This window comes from Lithobates pipiens, unplaced genomic scaffold (assembly GCF_037356315.1).
Source record: "Lithobates pipiens isolate NorthernLeopardFrog02 unplaced genomic scaffold, aLitPip1_a1.2 Scaffold_13, whole genome shotgun sequence".
Classification (NCBI taxonomy): Eukaryota; Metazoa; Chordata; class Amphibia; order Anura; family Ranidae; genus Lithobates; species Lithobates pipiens.
In genome coordinates this window covers 343,041,221-343,068,422 of record NW_027507718.1, presented here as the reverse complement: position 1 = coordinate 343,068,422, position 27,202 = coordinate 343,041,221, and the positions used below count along the sequence as shown (strand labels likewise).

Sequence of the window (27,202 nt, the reverse complement as noted above, 5' to 3'; positions counted from 1 at the left end):
TAATTCTGTAACGTAACAAAATGTGGAAAAAGTGAAGCGCTGTGAATACTTTCCGGATGCACTACTAAAATTTTACCAGGACTGGAACTGGGTAGAAATGTTCAAAAGGAATTGAAAGCTAAAAACTTCAAATTACTTTCTTACCAAGTACAAATACAAAATGAAAAAACAAATACAAAACACATTTTGATTGGGGATTAATCCATAAACATCAATGCCAACCTTAACTTCTACCTTGCATAAATGTATAGGTTCTCCTGTGCTAAATGTGCTTACTCAGTGTTCATTAGAAGCTGCAGCAAGTTTGAAAGTCTGTTCGGACAGTAAGGAGGTCTGACAAGCCCTAAACTGTGCGGAGGCACTTGGGAAGTCATACAGAACACTGTGCCACCCACATGTAAAGGGCACTTATGATTGGCGCTAAGATGGACCTGACCTGCCAAAACTTTTTGGATAGAGCACCCATTCCTCTGCCTTCGTATCCACCATATTGGACACACGTCTCCTGGCCAGAGGCTTGATCACAACATCCCAAGCCAGAGGCTGTCCATTCCCCTCCTTGAGAGCACCACAGCATTGGGACCACACCTCACTTCTTGGGACCCAAGTCACAGGACCCACAGCTGAGGATCAAAGGGACAAGGTGCTTCCGTTAGTATTCCAGTCTCTTCTCAATTTCCCTTCTATAGCTCTGCCCAACCAGACATGCTTCCAGATGACAATCTCAATCCCAGGCTTCCACGATTACTCACATACGCGGACTCTGTCCAGGCCCCCCCCAAGGCCTTACGAACCCTGTTACAGGACCTGCAGAAGGTCTGGGGAAACAGGGCAACTTCAGCAATACCTCCCATGATCTGTACCAACTTGCCTGGGAATTCAGCCCTGCACAGGGCCCTTTAGATTAGCTGAGTACATGATCACATATTTGCAGCTCTGGAGTGTCCTGTTCCCATACCCAGTCTACAGATAAAAAGTGCATTTTATATACAATTATATAGATCAGACCAAAATGAGAAACAAATGAGGAAAGAGGGAAAAATTAGCACAGTCCCTTGAAATCGGGGACAGTTGGGAGCTATGCCATTACACCACTACAGGAAGGGCCTTTAAGGGCCTCTAAACAGGAAAGCCAACACCTGTTTATAGCTTTCCTTTTATCATGGCATAATGGCAACAGAGCCATCTAGTGGCAGGCAAGCTAACTGCACATGCCTAAACGCATTTCTCACTTTGCCAAAATGTACAAGTCAGCAACAAAGCAAAAGGAGGTATAAGAAAATACCAATCAGACAACAATCGCTGCCTCCGTGAGGAGGAGGGAAGAACAGGGGAGTGCCTAGCCATCCTAGGCTATGTGGCTGTGTGTCTCTATCGATGCAGTATAGCGCAGGGGTGCTCGACCATTTAGAAAGCAAGGGCCACTTAAGTTATTTGGTAACTGGTCGCAGGCCACATTCAAATTTTTCAAATTTTGAATAGCATAAAAAAAATGTTTAAAAAACAAATCACAATCAACGATTTCTGTACTATTATTTCCCCATTGGATGTTTACCCACTGTTTAATCACGATAAGAAAGAAAAAAAAAAAAAAAAAACACACGGACAAGTGGACCCGATTGGACCATTTTTTTAAAAATTGTTAGGTCTTTTTTGTTTATAGCGCAAAAAAAAAAAAAAAAAACCGCAGGAGGTGATGAATTACCACAAAAAAAAAAATCTCCATTTGTGGGGGGGGGGGGGGGGGGGAAGGACATACACTTTATTTGGGTACAGTGTTGCACGACCGTGCAACTGTCAGTTAAAATAACGCAGTGGCGTATCGCAGAAAGTGGCCTGGTCATGAAGGGGGGGGGGGGGTAAATCTTCCGGAGGTCAAGTGGTTAAATAATCTGACCTCTAATCTTTCAGTTTCTGCTGGCATCAAAAGGAGGCTGTAGGCCACATCAGAGAAGGCTCTGGCCACCAGTTAAGCACAGCTGGCATAGAGACTCGCAAATCTAGCATGCAAGGGTAGGAAACCTGGGGCAGTGGTCATTGCACAAGCTTAAATTGGAACAAGGATTAAAAGCAGAAGAAGTAGTAAAAATACTTTGTGATTAAATTGTTAAAAGTGCTTAAAACTGAGTGTTTACATTCACTTTAAAAAAGGGGAATTCTACAAATCTACTGTACATCAGAATTCTAGAATTTTTGCTTGTTATGGTCTGCTAGAGGGCAACCAACAGCTCGCATTTTGGCCAGTTCAGTAGAAATGGGCCAAAATTAAAGCCGCATATAGCAATATACTGACACACAATAGACAGTGGGGTTGATTTACTAAAAAAGACAAATAGACTGTGCACTTTGCAAGTGCAGTTGCTCAAGAGCTTAGTAAATTTACAAAGAATAGCCAATTACATGCATGGTAAATTTATAAAAACTGCATTTTACTTGCATATGATTGGATGATGGAAGTAAGCAGAACGTCCCCTCATTTACTAAGCTCTAAAGCATCTACACTTGCATAGTCTATTTGCCTTTAGTAAATTAACCCCAATATGTCGCCTCTTTTACTCCAGCCTGAGCATGCCTGTCATGACTAGGATATCAGGTCATGTTATTCTGGTGCTGAGGCTGGCCCGTTGACTAGGTCTAGGCAACCCTAGGTCTAGGGGTTTTTTCCCCCCAGTACAAAGTCTCTTTAAGCTCTGTTGAATTCCGTGGCATTTGTCTGTACTGGCTACAAGTATTCCATCCATCAATTAGCCTTTTAGAGTGCAGAGCTGAAATCATTGCATTCATTGAGCGGCGTGATTTGTGAAGTTACATCAGGCCAGATTCCACGCTTACCATGACTAATACCCTCCATTCTTGCTTTTTCCTACTTGCCTATAAAGCACAGACCTGAAGTGCACTGAATACAAATGTCTCTTTGACTGTCATCCTAGCTCTAGAAACTCCTGCTCCCCTTTCTTTTTCAGTTTGAGTTATTAAAGCAATTCTTTGTCCTGTTAATAAAAAAAATTATATAAATAATAATAAAATAAAAAAAAATTATATAAATAATAATAAAATAAAAAATATATAAATAATAATAAAATAAAAAATATATAAATATTATATATATATATATATATATATATATATACACACACACACACACACACACACACACACACACACACACACACACATACATACACACACACATATACACACAGCAGCTACAAATCATGTAGCTGCTGACTTTTAATAAAATAACTTACCTGTCCAGGGGTCCTGCACTGTGTTCACCCTAACTTGGTTGCTTGCTGGTCTTTGGGTCCCTGATGCCAGCATATTTACTGTGGGCAGCCAGCTGGGATTCCTTGCGGCTCCACTGTGCTCAATGTGCTGTGTGAACGGTCCCGCAGTCTTCTGGGACCTGTGATGTGTCCCAGAATATTAGGGGGGTGTATCTGTCAAAACCAGGTACCTGCTCCTCCTCTTTCCCCAAAATAGAAGATGGGGGGGGGGGGGGGGGGAGGAGGAGGAGGGTATACAGCACAACTTACCCTTTAAGGTGAAGTTCTACTTTAAAGTCTATGCAAACCCGATTAAGGAACTGTGCTCCCTACTGCTATCTGGGGCTCTGAGATTCCCTTCACTTTCTGTTCTGGGATCAACAGACAGGAAGTCAGGGAAAATCTGCAACAGATTTTTCAATCAACCTTTGTCAAGGGAAAATTATCCAACATCATGATATCCATTTTGTCCAATCAAAGTATGCCTTGCCCTCACTGCAAATAATTCAAGACATTTTATGAATGGGCGGCAGTGCTGAGCAGGCGATCCCTGTGGTCCGCGTGCATAGGGGGAGGCCACTCGCACAGAATAGAGCAGAACTTGTAAGATCGAGGCTATTACTGTAGAAGCATTGACTACTACAGTGATTGTCAGGATCCACAGCAGTCCATCAACAATGAGGTATGCATATCTAAAAAGTGTGCCGAGCCGGACCAAATGCAAGTATGCAATAAAGATCATACCTGGAGTTCAGCTTTATGTGAAACCCCTTTAGATGCCTGCTGTACAGACTCTGGTATTTTGACGATTTTTCTTTCAGTATCCTTTAAATGAGAGTGCCACTCAAGCATCATTATTAAAAGGTAAAACCACACACAAAATTGATATTCAAGTTACTAGTAAGCACTGGTAGGCCAAACCATCCACTAGTTTCTCTTTGGTAGCGAAGCACTGATCTCTACGCTCTGTTCTCAAAACAGTCTCAATCCTGCTGCTGCATTTTCACTATACAAAAAAAAAAAAAAAAAAAAACACACACACACACACACACACACACACACACACACACACACACACACACACACACGATGCCCCAGTTATGGATATAAAGAAGATGGATCCTTGTCAGGTTACCACTAAAATATATGTTTCTGGGTGTGTCGTATGACCATTTCTAGGCCTCATATGTTTGCAAGGATCAAAATGGGTATTAAATAATCACAGGTTAGGTTATTGTTATAATGTCTTACAATATCAATGTGCCTCTTTTAACAATTACTAACAGCAAGCAAGGGTTAAAACACATTAGCTCCAGTGAAAGCTAAAACAGATTGGTCCACAGAACACAGGGATAGATGCAAAAATTGCTTTTGCTGGTGTCCACCCACATATAAAAAACCTCTGCCAAAGATTCACTAGAAGGATAAGCCATCTCATTTTATGAATTGCTAAGAGCCATCTGTTATACATGCTGGGGTCATAAAAAGGCGCATCCCCATCTGCCTTACTACAGTGCATAACATTATTAAAATTTCAATGCTTTTAAGAAAATCCACCTCTGCTGCACCAAGGCAAGCCATTTCCTATTTGAGCACAGTACTTCAGCGCTGCAAAAGGGAAGAGGGGCATTGCCAAAAGGTGTATTGAAAAGATGTCATTCTAATGAGTGCAGTTGAAAGACAGGTGTTAGAGAGAACCTGCCAGGCCAGAAACATGGAAGCTGCTATCACAGACCTGTTTTTGAGGGTGCATGCTATGAGGCTAACATGGGTCCTACCATTGAAGGAGGGTAGGATAATGGATAGGTCCACCTCCCATTCTTTGAGCCCCTTTCATTTACAGAAGATGTAGTACAGCTCCTATGCTATGAATGGATCACCTGGGCAGAAAGGGTTTGCATAGATTCTTGAGAGCCTGCGGCAGCCCTTAGCTGTATTAACCCCTGTGGCACCGGAAGATTATGGCAGCAGGGATGGCATGGACAGGGTAGATTTTTACCAACATAAGGAATCAGCACAAGGAGCACATTCTACCGACTTATTTTAGCTACAATTAGGCTTTAGAAGCCCTGTCAGGTTCCCATGTTGCAGATTTTCCTTCACTTCCTGTCTGGTGAAATCATTGGCAGCAGGACAGGAAGTGAAGATCAGTCTTTCCATCAACAGTCTTTTCTCCTGTAAAGTATTAAAAATCCGACAGGAGTTTTAATCACTCTCCGCTCTATGCAAAACAAAGAAAAATGTTTCAGGGACAGAGGCCGTGAACTTGAATTCCAAGCCTGCACACTTACTGTGGCCATTATGAGACGCAAGTCTACCTGCTATAAATTTTAATTTGTTATATATTCAGCTCTGTTAACATTTCTGCATTTGCCAAACATGGGCATTCCCAAAATGCATGACAACACATACTGAATTGCACCAATGCAGGTAGCAACCTTAATTCTGAAGGTCACCCCAACACAATCTGCCAATGAAGGTGTGCTGACAAAGTGCATGTTAACTCACGGATGTACGCACTTTAATGCACTGCACCCGAGGCATGAGGCCTTCTTCCATTTCAGGGTTACTGGCCCTTCAAAACTAACATCACATTCATCAGTAGAAGAGGTAGACAATATTTTCAGTCCTAAACTCTTGCTGCTACTATGACCATTACTGGAAATTTCCACTGCTATACACAATGGGGGCCATTTATTCAAGCAAAATTACCAAAATTGATGCAACTAGAGGAAATGCTCTCAAAAGGTGGAGATTGGAGAGACACGTTTATGGTTTTACTATGAAGCCCTTCACACATGCTCAGTAAATAGTCAACCTGCCTAACACCAATGTATCACTTTTAAAATAACTGTTTATTTGCCCATTGGCGTCTTTGTGACAAAGTTCCCAGGTTCGCCCATTTGCTTCATCCACTAAGCTGTTCTCACATTTATCATAAAGTTTTTCTAAGAAGGCCCATACTGAGAAAAATTATGGAGACTGGCACTGCCGAGACCGACTTGCAGCATGCACCAGAGACAGCCAGGCATTTTCAGGAGGTGGTCCCAGGATGGTTTCTGGATGGCAGCTCCCATTTTTATCACAATGTGGGTCACCTATCGTTTTGTTTCTATTATGGTAAAAGCAAAAGGAGATGCAAGCTTCCCAATTAGGGGGCAGAGCTGGGAATTACACAGAAGACCTCACCCCTGTGATTCCTGCAATATAGGAATAGTGACTCCATCCACCAGGAGTACACCCACAGCCAAATGATCTCTATTGGTTGGAATGACCCTTCGATTGCAAATAGCATTAGCACGCTAAAAAAATACCTGAACCTAAAAAGGAGAGCTCTGGGGCGAGAACGGACAGCTGTTTTTACAGAACTCTTGAAAAATACTGGTTGCCTGGGATTAGGGAAGTCAGACCCTGAAGAGCTTTTAGAAGCCCATGACAAATAAAGTCCTGAAGCTAATGGATCACCATCACTTCCAGGGAATTCATATTTTCAGAAGTCAACAATGGCAGCCCTCATACTTCCTCAGTACAGTTTAAAACCTCATCTATAGCCAGCTCTGCTCTTACTGCAATTATCAAGCTTTAACAAAGAAGCAGAACAGAGCAGAAGCTATTGGAACAAATGGCAAGGATAATCAGCAGGATAAATGTTGTGTATGTCCGCTATGAAGATATTTAACACATTTTAGGAAGTGCGATGCAAATATGTTGGGTACCCACCGAGAATTTTTGGGATGGTCTTCTGACTTGCACTGTGTAAGGTTTAATCAAGTCAAATCATTCTAATTACCAGCGAAAATCAGCACATGGCCTTCATTAGAAATGCAGCTGAAGAACCTAGCAATGAATCAGGTTCCAGGGCCACTTGTGTTATCTAGATGTGCAATTGGCTCCAATGCAGTGTCCCAGACCTGCATTTCTAGAAAGGGTGGCCATTATAGGGGCACAATACTAAATTATTTTTTAACAACATTTACTAAGTGCTATTGGATATTTTCATTCAAGTATCTATAGTGTAAAATACTGGGAGATGATCATATAAAATGCACTTATTCCTGGTATGTGCGGTGTGTAGAACCGTCCAGCACAGAGCTATGATAATATAATGGAGGGCAGAGTAATAAATATGACCTATGGGAACACAGGATTGATATATGGCCCTTTGGAGACCAATATTTGTCAAGCATCATATCATAACCATACAAGCATCAACGACTTGATGCTGCTGATGGTGTAAAATGCCAAAAGAGCAGTGGCTAAAAACACATGTAAAGCATTTTCATTTACTGCCATTAAATGATTCAGAATAAAAAAGGGAGGGTGGAGGTGCCTGCTTTGTCTTTCATAAAAAGGTCCACATTTTATTCAAATGCTAAAACTGCGATTATATGAAACAAATGATAAAAAAAAACCGCTAAAATGCAATTAGTTGTGTAGAATTAAGTATGCTAGCTGTGCAGCATCCTGGTCTTTCACCATTAAAAATACGCATCTCCGGCCTACTGTGAATGGGCGGACAGAAGAGGGAAGACACTTGTTATCCTGATGATGTTTCAGCATCACCATCTCATTGTTCAGCAGAAACTAGCACATGACTAGGTGCAAACCAGGCCTCTGCTCAGTAGCTGTACATGGTTCAGGTTTTTCATTACATTCACCAGCAATCTAGAAAACAATCTAGAATCTAGACCACCAATCTAGTAAACCGTAATACAGTAGGCCAGTTAATCCACAACAATGTAATTTCCTGACTACAAGAAGCAGTGCGATCTGCAAGCCCAAAGGACCATCATCTAGGCCTGATCTGCATGAGTATATAGGACAGTTATTGCTTTCTTCTATAATCAGTTTAAATAAAAGTCATTATGCAACACAAGCATAAACCCCAATAAATTCCACCGGCATCTCGGAGAATGCAGGTTAGCTGCCAAGAGCATGTAATTCTTGCCTTGCCAGCTGCTTCCCACCCAAGCACTTTACTGAGTCAGGCTACCAAGGTCAGGGGGTTGTTATCTCCATTCATCCAACAACCTATTGTGAATGCACAGGCTTCCAAGAGTCCCCTGTGCTTCCAGCTTCAAGACAGGCAATTAAAAGAGGGAGACGGGGAGGGGTAGGGGGCGACAATCTCTAGGGAAGGCCGTTTTTATGATTATTTTAGTACACAATAAAACATGTAGATTATAATAATATCAGATTACTTTGTAATGTATAACATGATCTATGTTATAATTCAATAAATTACGATGACTCTGCAACCACTTGCATCTACAGGCTGCTGTGCCAGAATGACGAATCAAACCCATACACACAAAAAATAAAATAAATCAGAGTGCTATGAAACTGCAAAGTCACCTCCACAATATTACATACCCATCGTCGACGAGAAACAAAAATCAGCAACCAGCCAAAGCAGGGATTCTATTGTAGATATGAGCAAGAGGAAATCCCAGTAGATAAAGCATAACTATTCCTGGTACATCCAGACAAGAGCAGGGAGAGGCATGGAAAGTAAGTCACAGCATCAAAGCCATTTGTCATGAACATGCATCAAAGAGGAAGGCAGTATCCCTGGTCCAGGAGTCACATACAAAAAGGGGAAAAAAAAAAAATCAAGGCAAGCAGCGATGGTCCATAATTAGGTGATGAGCAAACACCTTGTGGGTCAATTGCTTTGTAGATCCCCTGGTAAAAATCAGCAACATCAATTTTTATTCACTGTATCTTTTTTCCTTCGTACGCTGGTACTGAAAGACTGCAGCAAGCGATGCAAAGCATTATGGGATTGGGATGCAGCAGTGAGCAGGGAAGAGCTTTGCTTTTTTTTTTTTTTTTTCCACCCTTACAGCATCAATCAGCTGTTTAAAAAGGGAAGAGTGGGCTAGTGAAAGGAGAGGAGGAGGTGGGTGGGTTCAGGAGCGATTACAAGATTAACAGAATGAGCTGAGTCAAGAGACAATAACCACACTCAAAATCAAGACCGGAAAGGAGATTTTTAGCCATTATTTGTCATATACGAAATGGGTTGTTTAAAAATTCAGACACGTATTAAAAACAGCCTTTATACATGTGACTGATTTCAAGCAAAAGTAAATCGCAGAAATTTCGAAAAATAAAATAAAATGACATTTCACTGGGTCATTTGCTCCCGAGATCCTGGTCAATGCCACATGAGATTTTAATCACAGAGAATGAATCTGTTCCTGACAGCTGTTCCACTTGCAGTTCGCCAATTTCAATGTAATCAAAATGAGGCAATTGTCAAAAATGGATTAATCTCAAACTATTAAGAGATTATAAATCTCAAGTACAGCTGAGCTTTTAAAAGGATGGATTTTTGTTAATGTTTCAATCCAGGGCCCTAGACCAGCAAAATGTGAGAGGTGTTCTATATATATTTTACATATCAATATGGTATAGATTAGTGTATTACATTACATTTTAGGGTCCATTCACAACATACTGCACATAAAAACGTACCATAATGCATTGAAAATGCATGCATGTTGATGTGCTTTAGCAAGTGTTTTCTGCTGTATAGTGTTGAATTTTTATGCGTGTTGGCAAGCATTTTAACGTCATTTGTTAAGCGACAGGTCTCTAAAACGGATCACAATACTAACAATTATTTTTTTATTTCTTTCGGTTGCATTACAAGCATCCATGTGCATTGCGTTAAAATGCATGCTTATTTCCTGCATAGAGCTTATTTGATCCCCGTTCACATCTCCAAATATGGACCCAAACTTAGCCCGCAATGTCCAATGTCTTTACAAGCAACTGGTACCTTCTACCATCTCCTATGGGCCTACCCTAAAATTCAAGGTTTCTGGCTTCAGGTGGTGTGGTTCCTGCATGACCAGATGGGCTCTCCACTGACCTTGCACCCCAAACAGTGCTTACTGGGGCTCTTCCCCCAATCCTGACTGACAAATACATGACCAAATTCTTACAGGAGACCCCATTTACTGCTAGGAAAGGCCACTATGTGGCCTTTAGTTCTTTTTGGACTGTCATTTATGTGTATTGGGTAAAGCCGGCCATAAGTGGATCAAAACTTCAGCCAGATCAGCAGAGACCAGCTGAATTTTGATCCATGTAAGAGCAGGATGATTGTACTCAAGTTAATCCATTTGATTTGTGTCTTTTTTCAACCTCACCTACTATGATAGACTTGGGAAAAACCAGCCTGTCTAGGTGTAAACTGGCAGAACACCATAGCGCTATGGTAGGCACCCCCCCCCCCCCCCCCATCAACACTGAATGTGTTGACGGGGTAATCAAGCGATTTCTTTCATTTATCATTTATGTCATTTATGGCCTGCCTAGGTCACACCTGTTACATTATACAATTTGTATACGATTTATTTCATTTTACAGTATGGCTTATTTATAAAATTCCCTTTTTCCCTTTTCTCCAAGTGCTTGCTTCTTTTCCATGTAAAAAAAAAATGCGGGCATGCTGCATATTAACACGCTGCAACATATTTACACATCATTATGGTGATTATTAAAAACCTAGGCCCCTTAATATGGATCAGCTTGGATATGCTCTGATCCAAGTCCGAGTCCATCTGAGCAAGCCTGCCAGGAAGCTGTCAATGTATTGTGCCAATCGCCTGTGGCTGGGGCATTCCCCACCCTATAGCCGCATGTATACAAAGGGCGTGTATAGATGATTGACTCACTAAAGGTGACCGCTTCCAGATGGGCTTGCTCAGGTGGGTTCAGACTAGGATCCAAACTTGCGAGAGCTCATTCACACAACATGCAGTGACCTGCATTCTTCCGCACTTTATCAACACCGGTCACTGCAAGAGCACATACAAAATAATGTTTTTCTGGACACTACACCTGAAAATAGGTACATATATACATCTAACTTACACCGGTGCCAAGAGTGGGAAGGGGACAGTTTTAAGAGTAGTTGGGGTTAAGCTGAATTCTACATTAACAGGTAAAAATAATGCCTTTTAGAACCGATTCACATTTCAGCGATGTGTTGCAGGACATTAAATGAGTGCCATTTTGTGCACCGATATCAGTTATGGCCTGCTAACACACTATGACAGATCAAAGAACACACAATCCTTTTTCTAACAGCAAATCTGTGATGCGCTGCTACAAAGATGCACTCTACTGTACTGTTTGTTGGGGTGCCACACCCAATGAATGGCACCACTCATAGAGCAGGTGCTTTGTAACAACGCACAAGTGTTAACGGGCGCTAAAGTTTTCAACTTAGAATTGTAGAAGTCCATATGTGCCAGGTACAAGGATAATGGCAAGCATGTACTGTATACAGACCCAACTGCCAATCGGGAGATGAATATGCCTCGTTATACCTGGGCGATTCTGCTGAGGCTCTGGTCAGTAGCTTCCTCCACAAAGTTTGCACTGACTACTGTAATCACAATTCTGTATGGCTTCTCCAGGACAGGAAATGAATGGGAAATTTCCCCAGCAAACGGTTTTCTACCCTTCCCCATTGTACCCAAAGCTAAAAGCTTTTTTCAAGATTACACCAGAAAAACAAAACAAAAACAAAAATTGCAAGATGTTTTTCCATTATGGCTTAGTAACTTGAACCTTAAAATAACAGTATTGCAGTATTTTTTGTGGCCCGAATGCAGACAGCGTATGTTCAAGGCTGCCATCTCGCAGCCACAATGCAAATTAGTTTGAGAGGTAGTGTCCACACAGCCACTGTGTCTCCATAGACTTACATCGGCTGCCTGTACACAGCACCTGGTGCCCTAATGTAAACGAGGCCTTAAAAATACCTGTCAGTTCCGGACAGGTCTTTAAGAGGTTGTTCACATTTGCAGTAGCCCTAGCTGCTTCTTTGAAAAGCAATCCATGATTTATCGCTTTTCAGAGGGCAATTGACAGATAGCTGAGAGGTCATATGCCGCCTCTTCACTGCAAGTTTTAATCCTGACCAAGCCTGCATCAGTTCACACGCAACCATATACATGCGGTTGCAATGTGGCTCTGTTCATTGAATGGGTCACGTTTAGCGGCGATGCTACCCACCAAATGAGACATAGGGTATTTTTTCAGCAGATGCAAAAGCATCCCAAGTGTGAATGAAGTCTAATATTGGACTTTTCCTTCTCTACCCGGTAAGCCTCTGACTTTAGGTGTTCCAGCACTTCCCTGTCTGCAGACAAATAAAGCTTACTGTAAACTGCATATCCTCTGTAACTTCCTAAGGTGTATATTGGCTCTGCACAAATTAACACATTAAATAAAACAATATAGAGGCGTGGCTTGGTTCAGTTATAAGATCAACGTTTAGTCTCGGTGTTGACGTTCCCTGAGGTCTTGCAAAATGCCCCAGCGTCTATAGCCCAGCCAAAAATGGAGAGAACATCCCGGAGTGTTTCGGTGATGAGATCCCGGTCTCCAAGACCTTGACATGCAGCTTAGCTGACACATACCCGAGATATTCCGGATGAGGCTTAAGCCCCGTACACACTATCAGATTGCCTGCTGAGTTTTTCCTTCAGATTTACCAAAACCATGTAGTAGAAGGGCCTGCCTGATTGCATACACACAAACTCCTAAGGTTTGACCTCATATTATATGGTTTTGGTAAATCTGAAGGAAAAACTCAGCAATCTGATAGTGTGTACGGGGCTTTAAAGGACACTATGCCCACATCACAGACCGCGTCTCGCCAGTCCCGCTCCCCAGACAGGAATTTGCATTACGCTCTAGCCCTAAACCTGAATAATCGCTGTACAGTAGTGGCAGACATAAAGAATACCCTGTCAGCAGCTATATCTGACCTACGTTCAGACATACAGGCCACCTCGCTGAGGGTAGAGGAAGTAGAATTTACACAGGACCGCCATGATGCCTTACTCTGCAAAGTACAACAAGTGACAGAATCACATGCCATACACCTACGTGAAATTAACCGCCACATGGAAGATCTGGACAATCGGGGAAGAGGCCGCAACCTCAGGGTAAGAGTTCTCCCTGAATCTATTGATTTCAGCCAACTCTCACAATCAGCGAACGCCATCTTTAACAATCTCCTCAGGAGACCCCCTGCCACCCTGATCATTATGGATTGCTTACACAGAGCACTGCGCCCGAGGGGAAGAGACACAGACCCACCAAGGGACGTGGTATGTTGCCTTTTGGATTTCCCCTTAAAGGAAGGCATCCTCCGCAAAGCCAGAAGCTGCACTTACCTGGCATTCCAAGGCACAGAGGTGAAGATCGATCACCACACTGCAAAGCAGAAGGGAAATAAGGCCGCTACTTGATGAACTGCAGGCAAGATCGATAACATACCTCTGGAAATTCCCTTTCTGCCTGCCAGCTACAGCCCAAGGGCACACGGCCAATCTCAGAGTGCCCAAAGACCTGAAACACTTCTGCACTGCTCTAAACATTCCATTAATAGGACTGACGGACTGTATAATGATGATTTCCACATACCGCCACTGAGGAGAGACAAAGTCACCTCCATGGAAGGTATCAGCAAAGCAGACGACTTCAGCATTGAATGTCTCCACGGCCACCATCATTGCTAACGAAAGTACTCGGCAGCCCGAAAAATAACAGGCTTACTACATCGCCAGTGCACTGCAGAGCACGCCACTCCTAAAAAGGTACTGTCATTCTTATAATTCCATCCATCCTACATGACATATGCCATGCACATTCCCTCACCAAACAACGATTTCAAAGAACAAAAGACAGGGAAAAAAAAGAATAGGAAACACTTATCACAAAACCAAGAGATAAAGAGCACAACATCATAACCATAGCATGAACCAGCATAACCATCAAAAACACCTCTGGACTCTACTGCACTGCTGATCTGTTGGAACTTGACTCACGAACCAAAAATTTGGACCCAATCCCTTACAACCATGTTGTTGCACTTTATTCAGCACCCGGGCCCCTTTTCCTAGCCTCTTACTCACAGCTCTTTCCCTCCTCCCACCCCTTAATAACAACTCAACCCTTGAAATAATCTCTTTAAAAACACAAAGGGCCTATACCTAGGAAACGTTCACAAACCCTTTCCTATCTACATAGCATTAAAGTGGTTGTAAACCCTTACAAACCACTTTGACCTACAAGTAAACCTAGATTAAGGCTTACCTGTAGGTCCAAGCAATATCTCCTAAACCTATATGGTTTAGGAGATATTTGCCCAAAAACGGGCACCGCTGTCTACGGCGATGCATAGTAGTCCATTATGCTTTGCCTTTGCAGGGAATGAAAGAGGAAGTAAACTCATCAGGGTTTACTTCCTCTTTAAAGCAGAGATCGCCTTCTTAGGCCGCGTACACACGGGCCAACTGAGTCCGTCAGACAATCCGACAGACAGTCCGTCCTACTTTTGAATGAACAGACTTGACCACACACGATGAACAGACAGTCCGCTGAAAGCTTGCGCGATGACGTGTACAGCACGTACGACGGGACTAGAAATACGACGTCCAATACACTGCAATGCAACCTTCGGCCGTGTAAATCCTTTCTGAGCATGCGCCATACTTAGTCCGTCCAACTTGCCTACTCACGAGCGGACTGTCCGCTGAAACCAAAGTTGGACGGACAATATTACGGAAATTCCGAAAGACTTAGTCCGCCAGACTGTCCGCTGAAAAAGTCCACTGAAGCCCACACACGAGCGGACTGTCCGCTGAAACACGTTTCAGCGGACCAAGTCCGTCAGACAGTCCGCCCGTGTGTACGCGGCCTTACACTTCCGAATTTGAAAACCACAACTATCCCCAAAGCTTTCACGCTACCTCTCCAATCTCTAAATCGAACAGAGTTTCTATACTAATCTCCAAAAACACACCCATCCAAATATCAGACGCTCTCATCGATGAGCAAGGTAGGTACATTTTTTTGAAGGGCACTCTAAAAGACAGACCCATCACACTGGCTAACATTTACAGCCCCAACACAGCCTAAGTCCCATTCTTCCGCAATGCAACTTACAATTACCTCATCAGACATTGTGCCAAATTAAACTCTGTCTTGGAATGGATACAAAATACAATCTCGCTGGCACCGTACCCCATTCCTTTTGCACAATATCAACCCAACGTACCCCGAATCTTGCTGGAAATGCCAAATGGACCGAGGCACACTACTACACATTTAGTGGTCCTGCCCAAAACTCACGGCAGGACGTTTTATGCATAACTTTTAAAGTAACAATTTATGACCCTGCATTACCCCTGGGCTTAATCCCTACTACACCACTCACCCATTCCACATAAAACCTACCATAAACAACTTACCATGCATCTGATTAACGCAGCTAAACTCATGCCAATACACTGGGGCTCTACCACCCCCCAATCAAGGACTAGACAAGGTAGCGGAAATGGAAAAGTTAATTCACGTTGCACGAGACACACTCAAAAAATTTGGAATTAAATGGGTTTGCTGGAAACCCTTTAAGTAGACCACAGAATTCTCTCGGTTGCCCAAGCAATCATAATATTACACTACTCAACTTATTGATGCCCAATAATTTTAATACCCCCCCCCCCCCTTATGCCACATAATCTGTTCCCTTGACTCCTTTCCACTGAGGCCCGCCCCCCTCAGACATTTATGAACTCTTAGGAGTGACATATTTGACTAGCTAAAAGAGAGGAAAGTAGGAGATGGCCAACACCCTTCCCATCCCCCCTTCTTTCACTTTGCCCCCCACTTCCACACCCTAAACTGCCCTACCTCATGTTTTCATCCCCCCACTCCCCCCTAGTCAAGCCTCTCTCAAAACAGGACATCACGCATACACCACTTAAGCCCATTCCACTGCATTTACCATAATCCCAACATACTATGAATATACCCCGGTGATGGCTCTAACCCACATCATACCAACCATACCATACACATCAACCCACATCATAACCAATTCCTCTACACCCACCTACCCCCTAGAAAATCGCTAATCTGGACAAATTTATACATAGACAAATTGACTTTAAAATTACCTTTTTTGTTTGAGCTGCTTGCTACTCATAGCTGTTGTCCACATTAACCTGTAGAATGATTTGCAAATGGACCACTACTCTCAAGGTTTATGCATTACTACATGACTCTCACTTGTAACACAAATATGTTTTACCCATTTTTTAACCATATGACTACTGCACCAAGTCTCTGTATGTTTTTTTTTTTTTCCCCTCTTAAAATAAAAATCTTTATGGAAAAACAAAAAAACTTTATAATATATAGATATAAAGATTATGTATATGGTATGCGATAGATATATATATATATATATATATATATATATATATATATATATATATATATATATATATATATATATATATATATATATATATATATATACACACACACACACACACACACACACACACACACTATATACATAATCTAAACGCAAATTTAAAAAATTCTAATTTTATTATTATGTACTGTATGCTTCTCGCACATAGTAACCCATTATCAGGGGAACATTTACACACACATAATATGGACATGGTAAAATCTGAAGCACAGTTACACTGATAGACTCATTACTAATTTATCAAGCAACCACTTATTGTCTGTTATTTTAATGAGACCAAAACGTAATATTGATGGATGAAATTCTTCAATGAAATAAAATGAGACATCCAACATATAGAGTGCTCTTGAGGTGATGTAACCCCTACTCTGGTTTAGGAGCAAATCAAATCGGATGCACTTGTTATAAATACCTAAGGAGATATTAAAGAGGAACTGCAGTCGCCAACCACTTTGCATATTTTATTTTTTATTATTTTGCATATACTGTGATTCTGTACTTACCAAATTTTAACTGTGGGCAGCTGAAGCTGCTGCCTGTTCACTTCCTGGATTTACACAGAGGCACACCTCCAGCTCTGATTGGCCCTATTATGGACAAAGAGCGGAAGCTGTGCATGATGTCATAAGCCTAGGCTTTTTTTTTTCTTTTTTTTTTAACAGACAAGAAACAGGAAGTGGGCTGTATATAAAAGGCATTTACTGGCAGGAAAAAAATTCAAGTTAGACTTACCAGTAACTAGTTTTCCAGGAGTCTTTCAAGAAAGCACCTGAGAGAGTGGCTCCTCACACTTGCCAACAGGAAACACATCTTCCACCGAACTTTAAAAAGTAGTAGTAGTTGTAGTAGTAGTAGTAATATTAACAGTAGTAGTAATAGCAGTGAACCTCCGGTCCCAAGTGGGAACACAATCATAATGTGGTTAGTCACAGCATACAAAAAAACAAAAGGGCGGGTTGTTGCCGTCCTGAAAGACTCCTGGAAAACAAAGTTACCGGTAAGTATAACTTGAATTTTCCCTAAATATCTTTCAGGACAGCACCTGAGAGGGTAAAGAGAGACTTACCCCCTAGGGAGGGACCACAGCCTGCAGGAGCTTTCTGACAAAAGCCTGGTGACCTGCTGACAGAAGATCCAGTCTGTAATGACGGATAAACGTTAAGTAAGGCCGCGTACACACGCGGGGACTGTTCGCTCAACTTTGTCCGCTGAACAGTGTTTCGGCGGACAGTCCGCTCGTGTGTGGGCTTTCAGCGGACAGTTTCAGCGGACAGTCTGCTGAACAAAGTTTTTCGGAAATTCCGAAAAACTGTCCGCTGAAACTTTGTTTCAGCGAACAGTCCCCTCGTGTGTAGGCTTGTTCGTCAAACTAAGTTCCGCGCATGCTCAGAAAGGATTTACACGCCGAAGTTTGCATTGCAGTGTATAGGACGTCGTTTTCTAGTCCCGTCGTACGTGCCGTTCACGTCATCGCGCACGGTTTCAGCGGACTGTTCGTCGTGTGTGGGCAAGTCCGTCCATGCTAATTTTGAGCGGACTGTCCGCTGAAACTGTTTGACGGACAAAGTTGGGAGAACAGTCCCCGCGTGTGTACGCGGCCTAACTTGACCACGTGGCTGCCTTACAAATTTGATCTGGGGTGGCACCAGCTTTTTCTGCCCATGTAATGGCTTGAGCACTTGTAGAGTGAGCTCCAATTCCCAGCGGGGGAGATAGACCCATCTGAGAGTAGGCTACAAAAATAGCTGATTTAAGCCATCTAGCAATTGACCTCTTCCATGCTTGGTGGCCTTTTTTGTTTCCAGAAAAAAAGAACAAAGAGTCCGAGGACCTGAAATCTTTCGTTCCTTTCAAGTAATGTAATGGGGTTCGTCTCACATCCAGGTTGTGAAACTGACCTTCCTTTTCTCCTGAAGGGTTTGAGCAAAAGGTTAGCAGGATGATCTCCTGCGAGTGGTTCTGAAATGTCACTACTTTTGGCAAAAAGCCTGGGATCGGTCTTAAGTACACTCATATCTGGATAAATGAACAAAAAAAAAAAAAAAAAGGGTTCTTTAACTGATAGCACGTGCAGTTCACTGATTCGTCTTGCAGATGGGATTGCAACTTGAGCTGGTCTGGATCTGGCAAGTGCCTTGAAAAAACCTGCAACCAAAGTTTCTGAAGAAATTGATCTCAAGAAAAAACCCCAATGCGGCCACTTGCACTTTAAGAGTGCCGACTGAACCCTTTTGTAAGAATTCTAATATTGAGACAATGTCTTCCACAGCTCTATTTGCTGAACGGCACCAAGAAATGTAGACCTTCCACACCTTGGCATAAATAGCTCTAGTTAATTTCTTCCTACTGGAAAGTAAAGTGGTTATTAAAAGGTTCTGACAAACCCAAGTCTTTAGCATGTGCTCCTCAGATACCAGGCAGTGAGGCTTAACCTGGCTACATCCGGGTGATGCACTGCGCCTCGTAGAAGCAAATCCTGTCTGAGAGGAAGCTGCCAAAATGGTTTGACTGCCATTTGCAGAGTGGTGGCAAACAAAGCTCTCTTTGGCCAGAATGGAGTAAACAGAATTATGCCGTGTACACACGACCAGACTTTTTGACAGCAAAGGTCCGACGGAACGAGTCTGGACAATTCGATCTTGTGTGGGCTCCATCGGACCTATGCTTGCCAAAAATCTGGGGGACTTTAGAAATAGAACATGTTTGAAATTTTTATTTATTATCTTATTCTAGTCCAGTCATACGTCATCACGTTCAAATTCGTTGGACTTTGGTGTGATTGTGTGTGGCCAAGTCTGTTCATTCGAAAGTCCGTCGGAACTCCACCAAAAGTCAGTCGGAATACCGTCGGACCTAGTCCCTCGAAAAGTCCGGTCGTGTGTACGCAGCATTAGCGATACTCTTTTCTTCTGTATTTTTCTCAATACCAGTGGAATCAGTTGGACTGGGGGGAAAGGCGTACCCCAGGTGAAAATTCCAAGTGTGCTCCAAGGCGTCTATCCCCTGAAAACTGTTGTCTCTGAAGGGAAAATAATTGCGGGAGATGTGTGGCGCCTGCAGCAGTACCGGCTCTCCCCGAGCACTTTAAAGAGGCAGAAGGAGCCCACCCAGCGGCGCTTTGTGGAATGGGAGATACAAGCTCTCTGGGAGGTAAAAAAACAAAAAACAAAAAAAAACGGTGGAGCAGGAAGCCTGGACTCTCAGGACAGCACCCAAGAGTTCCTGACCCCCCACTAAATGTCCCCTGCTGGAAGAAACACAAAAACTTGCAACATGTGGGAAGGGGCCTCCTTTTAACCACTTGCTTACTGGGCACTTAAACCCCCCTCCTGCCCAGACCAATTTTCAGCTTTCAGCGCTGAAGCACTTTGAATGACAATTGCGCGGGCATACAACACCGTACCTAAATTAAATTTTTATCATTTTTTCCCCACAAATAGAGCTTTCTTTTGGTGGTATTTAATTACAGCTGGGAGTTTTATTTTTTGCTAAACAAAAAAAGATGCAAAATAAAAAATAAAAATAAATCATGTTTAATAGTTTGTTATAAAATTTTGCAAACAGGTCATTTTTCTCCTTCATTAAAGTCCGCTGATGAGGCTGCACTGATAGGCATAGTTAAGGCGGCACTAATAGGCACAGATAAGGTGGCACTGATAGGCACAGATAAGGCAGTACTGATGGGCACAGATAAGGCAGTACTGATGGGCACAGATAAGGCGGCACTGATCAGCAAAGATGGGCACAGATAAGATGGCACGGATGGGTGGCACTAAAGGGCACTGATAGGTACCACTGATAGATGGGACTGATGGGCACTGATAGGTGGCACTGCTGGGCACTGATAGATGACACTGATGGGCACGGATATGTGGCACTGGGGTGCAGCACCGTTGAGGCAGATTGTGGGTGGCACTGTGGGCACTGCTGGGTGGCACTGACGGGGGGCACTTATTTATTCCTGAGGGGGGCAGGTGGGCACTGGTAAGCCGATTGATGTCCCGATCACAGCTTACCAGTAGCCGATTACCGGCTCCGTTGCATCACATGATCAGCTGTCATTGGCTGACAGCTGATCACATGGTAAGGGGTCGGGATCGACCCCTTGCTCGGATCCGTGATCAGGCGAGTCTCCTAGACAGGCCGCTCGTGCACGGGACGACGTCAATAGACGTAGTCTCGGCACAGGAGGTCCGCGTTGTAGCCGTCATTTGGCTATAGCGCGGATCTCTAGTGGTTAAAGTTCGGTGGAAAATGTGTTTCCTGTTGGCAAGTGGGAAGAGCCTCTCTCTTAGGTGCTGTCCTGAAATCCTGGAAGACGATTAGGGAAAAATGTTTTACTATCCAAAGTTAAAACAAGGGCAGAAGATTCAATAGATGGAACGTTGAAAATATGACTGCAGTTCCGATTTAAATTGTGTAATTATTTGAAGATATATTTAAACGTGTAATTTTAAAGCGGGAGTCCGCCGGGACTCCGCGTTTTTTTATTTTTTTTAAAGTCAGCAGCTACAAATACTGCAGCTGCTGACTTTTAAAATAGTGACACTTACCTGTCCAGTGCGCCCGCGATGTCGGCACCCGAAGCCGATCTCTAGATCGTCACTCGAGTGCTGCCGCCGCCATCTTGGGTATGGGAATCAGGAAATGGAGCCTTTCGGCTTCATTTCCCGATTCCCTACTGCGCATGCGCGAGCCGCGCTGCGCAATGAGGACGGTCCCCGCTGCCTCTGGGATCTGTGTGTTTCCCAGCAGGCAGCGGGGCACTTGCAGAAGGGGGCATAATCTACGCCCCTTTCCGCAGAGAGCTAGCCCAGAAGTGGGTGCAGTTGCCTGGATTATCCAGGTAACTGCACCCCCCTCCCCCCTGAAAGGTGCCAATTGTGGCGCCGGAGGGGGGGAGGATTCCGATGAGCGGAAGGTCCATTTTAGGGTGGACCTCCGCTTTAAGTCAAGAACAGACAACTTGCAATGTTATTATTTGTTGTCTAGAGACAACCAAGAATTTGTGATTGATGAAATTGGCAAAATTGATAGTCTATACTGTATATGACTACTCTCAGAACAGCCTTCCAAATTCTACTGATGCCCTCACCCTTGCCATTTTAAAACACTGACACTGTAGCATAGTTATTGCATACTTAACTAAAGTGCCTAAATACTAATAGAAAGACACACAGACAGGCAGAATGATTATTTTCACTTTTATTACAACAATAGTCATATACTTCTATTTTACTTCACCTTTATATGCGTGTTCAGAGTCTTACTTATAAATAACGCTTCTATGTTTTATGCTATCTTGCTTTCACATAACAGAATATTGGTCCTTCTGCTGGAGAGCACAATGGTAGATTGTCCTTCAGTGTCAGACACCAACTGTCACAGCTAACATAACAAGTATGAGAGAAAGGAAATGTTATGGGACAAGAATATCACAGGACAGAAGGTCAAAATAAGGGGAATTTATATTTAAAAGGGTTATGAAAAAATAAATAAGCTGTTTAACCACTTCTTACCTGCCCCATCCCCGCCTACATTTAAAGCAGCAGGTCAGCCCTTCAGTGCAAAATCACGTACCTGTACGCGATCTCGATTTCCTGGTCTGGCACACGTGCTGCCGGCGACCCACTCCTGCTGTGATTGGGCACAGTGGGAGCCAGTGGGTCTGGTGGACTCGATGTTCACCGGGACCCGGCAATCGTTACCAAGAGAGGCAGAATGGCAGTCTGCCTATGTAAACAAGGAAGAACGCTGTTCTGTCAGAGAAGATGGAGATCTTGCATTTCTGCCAAGCAGGAACACGAATCTCTGTCTTCCCACAGTCAAAGCACCTCCCCCATAGTTATCAAGCACTTCCAGGGAACACATTTAACTCTTTGATCGCCCCTGAGATAGATAGAAAATTTTTAATATTCCATAGATATATACACCATAGTTTGTAGACGCTGTAACTTTTGCGCAAACCAATCAATATACGCTTATTGGGAATTTTTTCACCAGAAATGTAGCAGAATACATATTGGCCTAAACTGATGAAACATTTAGATTTTTTTTTTTACATTTTTTTTATTGGATACGTTTATAGCAGAAAGTAAAAAATATAAAAAATATTTTTTCGAAATTGTCCGTTTTTTTTGTTTATAACCCAAACATTTTTTTTTTTTTTTTTTTAAACTGCAGAGTTGATCAAATACCACCAAAAGAAAGCTCTATTTGTGGGGAAAAAAGGCTATCAATTTTATTTGGGTACAGTGTCTCACGACAATTGTCAGTTAAAATAGCGCAGTGCCGTATCGCAAAAAATGGCCTGGTCATGAAGGATGGTAAACCATCCAGACCTGAAGAGGTTAACGCCTTATTTATTGCAAAAAGGTATGTGCTGGCTACCTTCTACTGTTTAGCCATTTATCAAAGGATCCAGTCTCCATTCTTGGGAGCAACAATTTAAAATAATTTATAAGAACAGACAAAGTAATGCATCGTACACACCATCGATTTTCCGCAGACAAAGCGCCAGACTTTTGTCCGAAGGGCGTGTGCCAGGAACCTGTCTTGCATACTAATGGTACACAATTGTCGGGCAACAAACACAAATGTAGTGACATACTACAAGAAATTTCCGCTTTTGAGCGCCACCCTTTGGGCTCCTTCTGCTAACGTCGTGTTTGGTGAGCATTGATTCCGAGCATGCGTGTTTGTACTTTGGACTTGTGTGACGGATTTGTGTACACACGATAGGAAAATCTGACAACAGATCGTTGCCCGGTGAAAATTTACTAGCCTGTCATCCAAGATTTGTACTAATGGTCGGATTTTAGGCAAACAGTCTGTCATCACACAATTCCCTGCTGAAAATCCGATCGTGTGTACGAGGCTTAACTGTGTGCTACAAGCAGTAATTCTCCATCACAATTATGTCTACTCCTTCTTCCAGAAGCTACGCTGTATAAAAACTGTTGCAATTAATTTCATTAGATACCATTAACTAATTAATTCATGTGTGGACAAATTAATCTGAACTAATGAAACTGCACGTAAAAGCAGATTTCCATGCAAAAAGAGAGTTTTGTCTCAAACATTCCTCGGTTTTGGATATTTTTTTTCCTTTTTAGCATTTTTTCTTCAGGACTTCTTTCCTCTGTTGCTGCAGTGAGGCACGTCACTTCAGCAGTTGCATCCAGCCCTCCTCCTTCCCACCGCTGCCTTCTGGGACCTGTGCGTCCCAGATGATGATAGGACCATTCCGAAAGCACCGGATGACTTGTGCATGCGCAGTAGGAAACAACCCTCCCCCCCCCCACAATCCATACTAGACCCTTATCTGAGCATGCCGTCCAGCAGGTCAGGAAAGGGAGGGGACGAGCGAGCGCGCCCCCCCTCCCCGGACCCTACTCGGCTGCATGCCCTCAACATTGGGGGGGTGGGTGCTCTGTACCCCCCACCTCAAAGCACCTTGCCCCCATGTTGATGGGGACAAGGCAAGGGCCTCTTCCTGACAACCCTAGCCGGTGGTGGTCGGGGTATTGGGTACATCGTACCCCTACCCATTCACCAAAAAAGCTGTGAAATGTATTAAACACAAGAGCCATTTTTTGACAATTTTCTTTCTGTCTCTTCCCGCCGTCTTCTCCTCGAGCTGCCTCTCCCGCTGTCTTTTTCCTTGCTGCCACTTACCCGCAAACATTTTTTTCTTTTGAAAAAGCCACTCCTGTTCTGTCTATGTCTTCATCTGTTTTGTTGTCGCCTGCTCTCTGCCGACTCTTATATAGCCATGAGGCATGGCCATCCGATGACCTCACCTGAACAAGAGGCGGGCTCTCCGGGTGAGGTCATCGGATGGCAACGCCCCATGGCTATACAAACAGTCGGGCGACAACAAAACGGATGAAGACATCAACAGAACAAGAGCAGCGCTTTCATTTTTTAAGCGGGTAACCAGCGGCGAGGAAGACGACAGCAGTGGAAAGAATCAGCTCAAGGAGAAGGCAGTGGGAAGAGACGGCCAGAGAAGACAGAGCTATCAAAGAGACTTTCAAAAACTCTTGAGTTTTTATTACATTTCACTTCTTTTTCGGTGAATGGGTAGGGGTATGATGTACCCAATACCCATTGACATGGGGGGGGGGGGGGGTTGGGATCCGGCGGGGCCTCCCCATCTTAAAGGGGGGCTTCCAGATTCCGATGAGTCCCCTGCCTGCAGACTGACAACCACTGGCTCATCAACATGGGGCAAAGTGCTTTGGGGTGGGGGGGGCGCAGAGCCCCCTGCCCCAAAGCACCCACCCCCAATGTTGAAGGCATGCGGCCTGGTATGGTTCAGGAGGGGGGCGCTCTCTCGCCTATCCCCGCTGACAGCTGATGACTCATTGGTTGTCAAGGACAGGACCGCTGGCTTCCTGCTTAGCAAACAAATAAAAAATAAACAAACATCAAAAATGCACTACTTGCATTTCTGGTGCATCTCCATTGAAGTCTATCACATGCCAAACGCAGTGCAGTGCGAAAAAAAAAAAAAAAAAAAGTCCCAACCCTTTCCAAAAAACACAATGCCACAAACTGCACAGATGTGAACTAGTACTATAGGAAACCATGTTAAAATGGACTGTAGTGCATTTTGGGAAAAAAAATATATATATATATATATATATAATATATATTATATATTATATATATATATATATATATATATATATATATATATATATATATATATATATATATATATATATATATATATATATATATATATATATATATATATATATATATATATATATATATATATATATATATATATGTGTGGGGTTAGTGGCAGAAAAGAAAAAAAAATCTCACTGCCACTGCACTCTGGAGCAGCAGCGTTTTGACGGAAAAAATGCCGACAGCTCCTAAGCTCTACTAAACACTGGAGCACAATGTTTTTTAGTTTCCCCCTAAGCGGAGGCCGTCAGTATCCTTAACCAGTGAATAGCTGGTTGTTAAAGAGCGGGTCAGCAAGCTGGCTATAGCGTCCTCAACAAATAGAGGAGGAGTCCATACCAGGCATTTTGGTTCTGATATGAATTTTAATCGAAACCCCCACCCCAATTTCTTTTTAGGGATGGGGTGGTCCCCCCCAAATCCATATGAGACTCCTATCCGAGCATGCAGCCTGGCAGGCCAGGAAAGGAAGAAGAGCGCCCCCCCCCCCCCCCAACCATTCCAGGCCACATGCCCTCAACATAGGGAGGGTGCTTTGGGGTAGGGGAGCCCAAAGCACTGTTTCCCATGTTGATCAGAAGGGCCTGTTCCGCACATCCCAGGGCGATGTCCTATCAGAATCTGGAAACCCCCTTTAACAGGAGGGCCCCAAGATCCTACCTCCCCTCATGCGAATGAGGAGGAGGAATATGGAGTACATTGTTCCTCTACTCATAAAATAATATAATAATAATAAAAAGGAGCTCCGCACATGACGAATGCTCCCGCTGTTTGATAGCTCTGCCACCTCCTGCTGCTAAATAAACAAAGGGGTGATGCCACTGAGTAACATCACTGGGTGGCCCCCGCCACCTTGTGACGTTGATTAGGTTACAAGGGGCAGCGTCACCCGACTTGCTATGGTTTACGAGGGGGAGGGGGCGTTTGCTTATTCCCCAGTATTTTTAAAAAAGTTTTAGGGTTTTTTGTGTGCATGGAGTCTTAGGTGTGATGGTTTAAAAAAAATAAAAATAAAAAAATAAAATAAAAATAAAAAAAAGTCCTGCTTCATGCGCTTTTACGAAAAACACACATTATACAGGAGTTCAATAGTGAGGAGCCTAAAACACATGTGAAAGGTATATAAAGCACACGGAACCTAACACACTCCAAAAAGTGAACTGACCCTTATTCAAAACTGAACACAGCTCATCCTGAATGGCACAACTTAGACCCCTTTCACACTGAAGCGCCGCTAAAAAACAGAGCTAAAGCTCCAGACGGTTTAGCGGCGCTTTGATCGCTAGCGGGGGTTTTTTTTTTTGTATTTTTTTATAAAGCAGCCACAGCCTGAGTAGAAAAGCAGTGGCTCTACTGCATAGGTCTGACACACCAGGAAAGATTTGGATATAGGGTTCTCCAATCAGCAAAGCTGATTTTCTTTTTAATAATATATTGGTGTGCTAGCAACAAATTTCAATGGACGTAATCTTCATTCTGACTAATTGGGATACAAAACCTTTTAAGCCTAGGTTTCCACTATTACGACCTGAAAGTTGTGCGATCTTGCTACAATTTTGATGCAACTTGGACTCGGAGCAATGCCTGTGTGTTCTTGAGGTCTATGGACCTCAAGTCGCATCAAAGTGGGGCCAAAGTAGTGCAGAGACTACTCTGAAGTCACATAGAATGGTACTCATTGGAAATCATGGGGGTACGATTTGTCATGCAACTTTGCAGTCCCAAGTCGCATGACAAGTTGCACTAGTGGAAACCGAGCCTTATAACAACAAGCACTGCAAACAGTGTACCCGCATTAATCCATTAAAATCTCACACAGATAAAAAGCAACCTGCACCTATTGTAATGTGGAGTACTTCATTCTATGCAACAAGTAAAAGAAAAAATGCATCATGGACAATACTCAGCTTTATTGTTT

The 27,202-nt window shown here is 43.1% G+C and overlaps 1 protein-coding gene across 6 annotated transcripts in view; it reads right to left on the bottom strand.

Annotated features, from left to right (window-relative positions):
- Positions 1 to 27,202, bottom strand: part of TRIM2 (tripartite motif containing 2) — a 182,520-nt gene that overhangs the window by 74,157 nt on the left and 81,161 nt on the right. The window contains exon 1 of one of the 6 annotated variants that reach the window (XM_077477057.1): positions 8,640 to 9,044. The exons of the other annotated variants lie outside the window; for them this stretch is intronic. The gene's annotated coding sequence lies outside the window, so the exon portion shown is untranslated. Of the gene's footprint in view, positions 1 to 8,639; positions 9,045 to 27,202 lie in introns of those variants that run through there. 6 annotated transcript variants of the gene reach the window in all.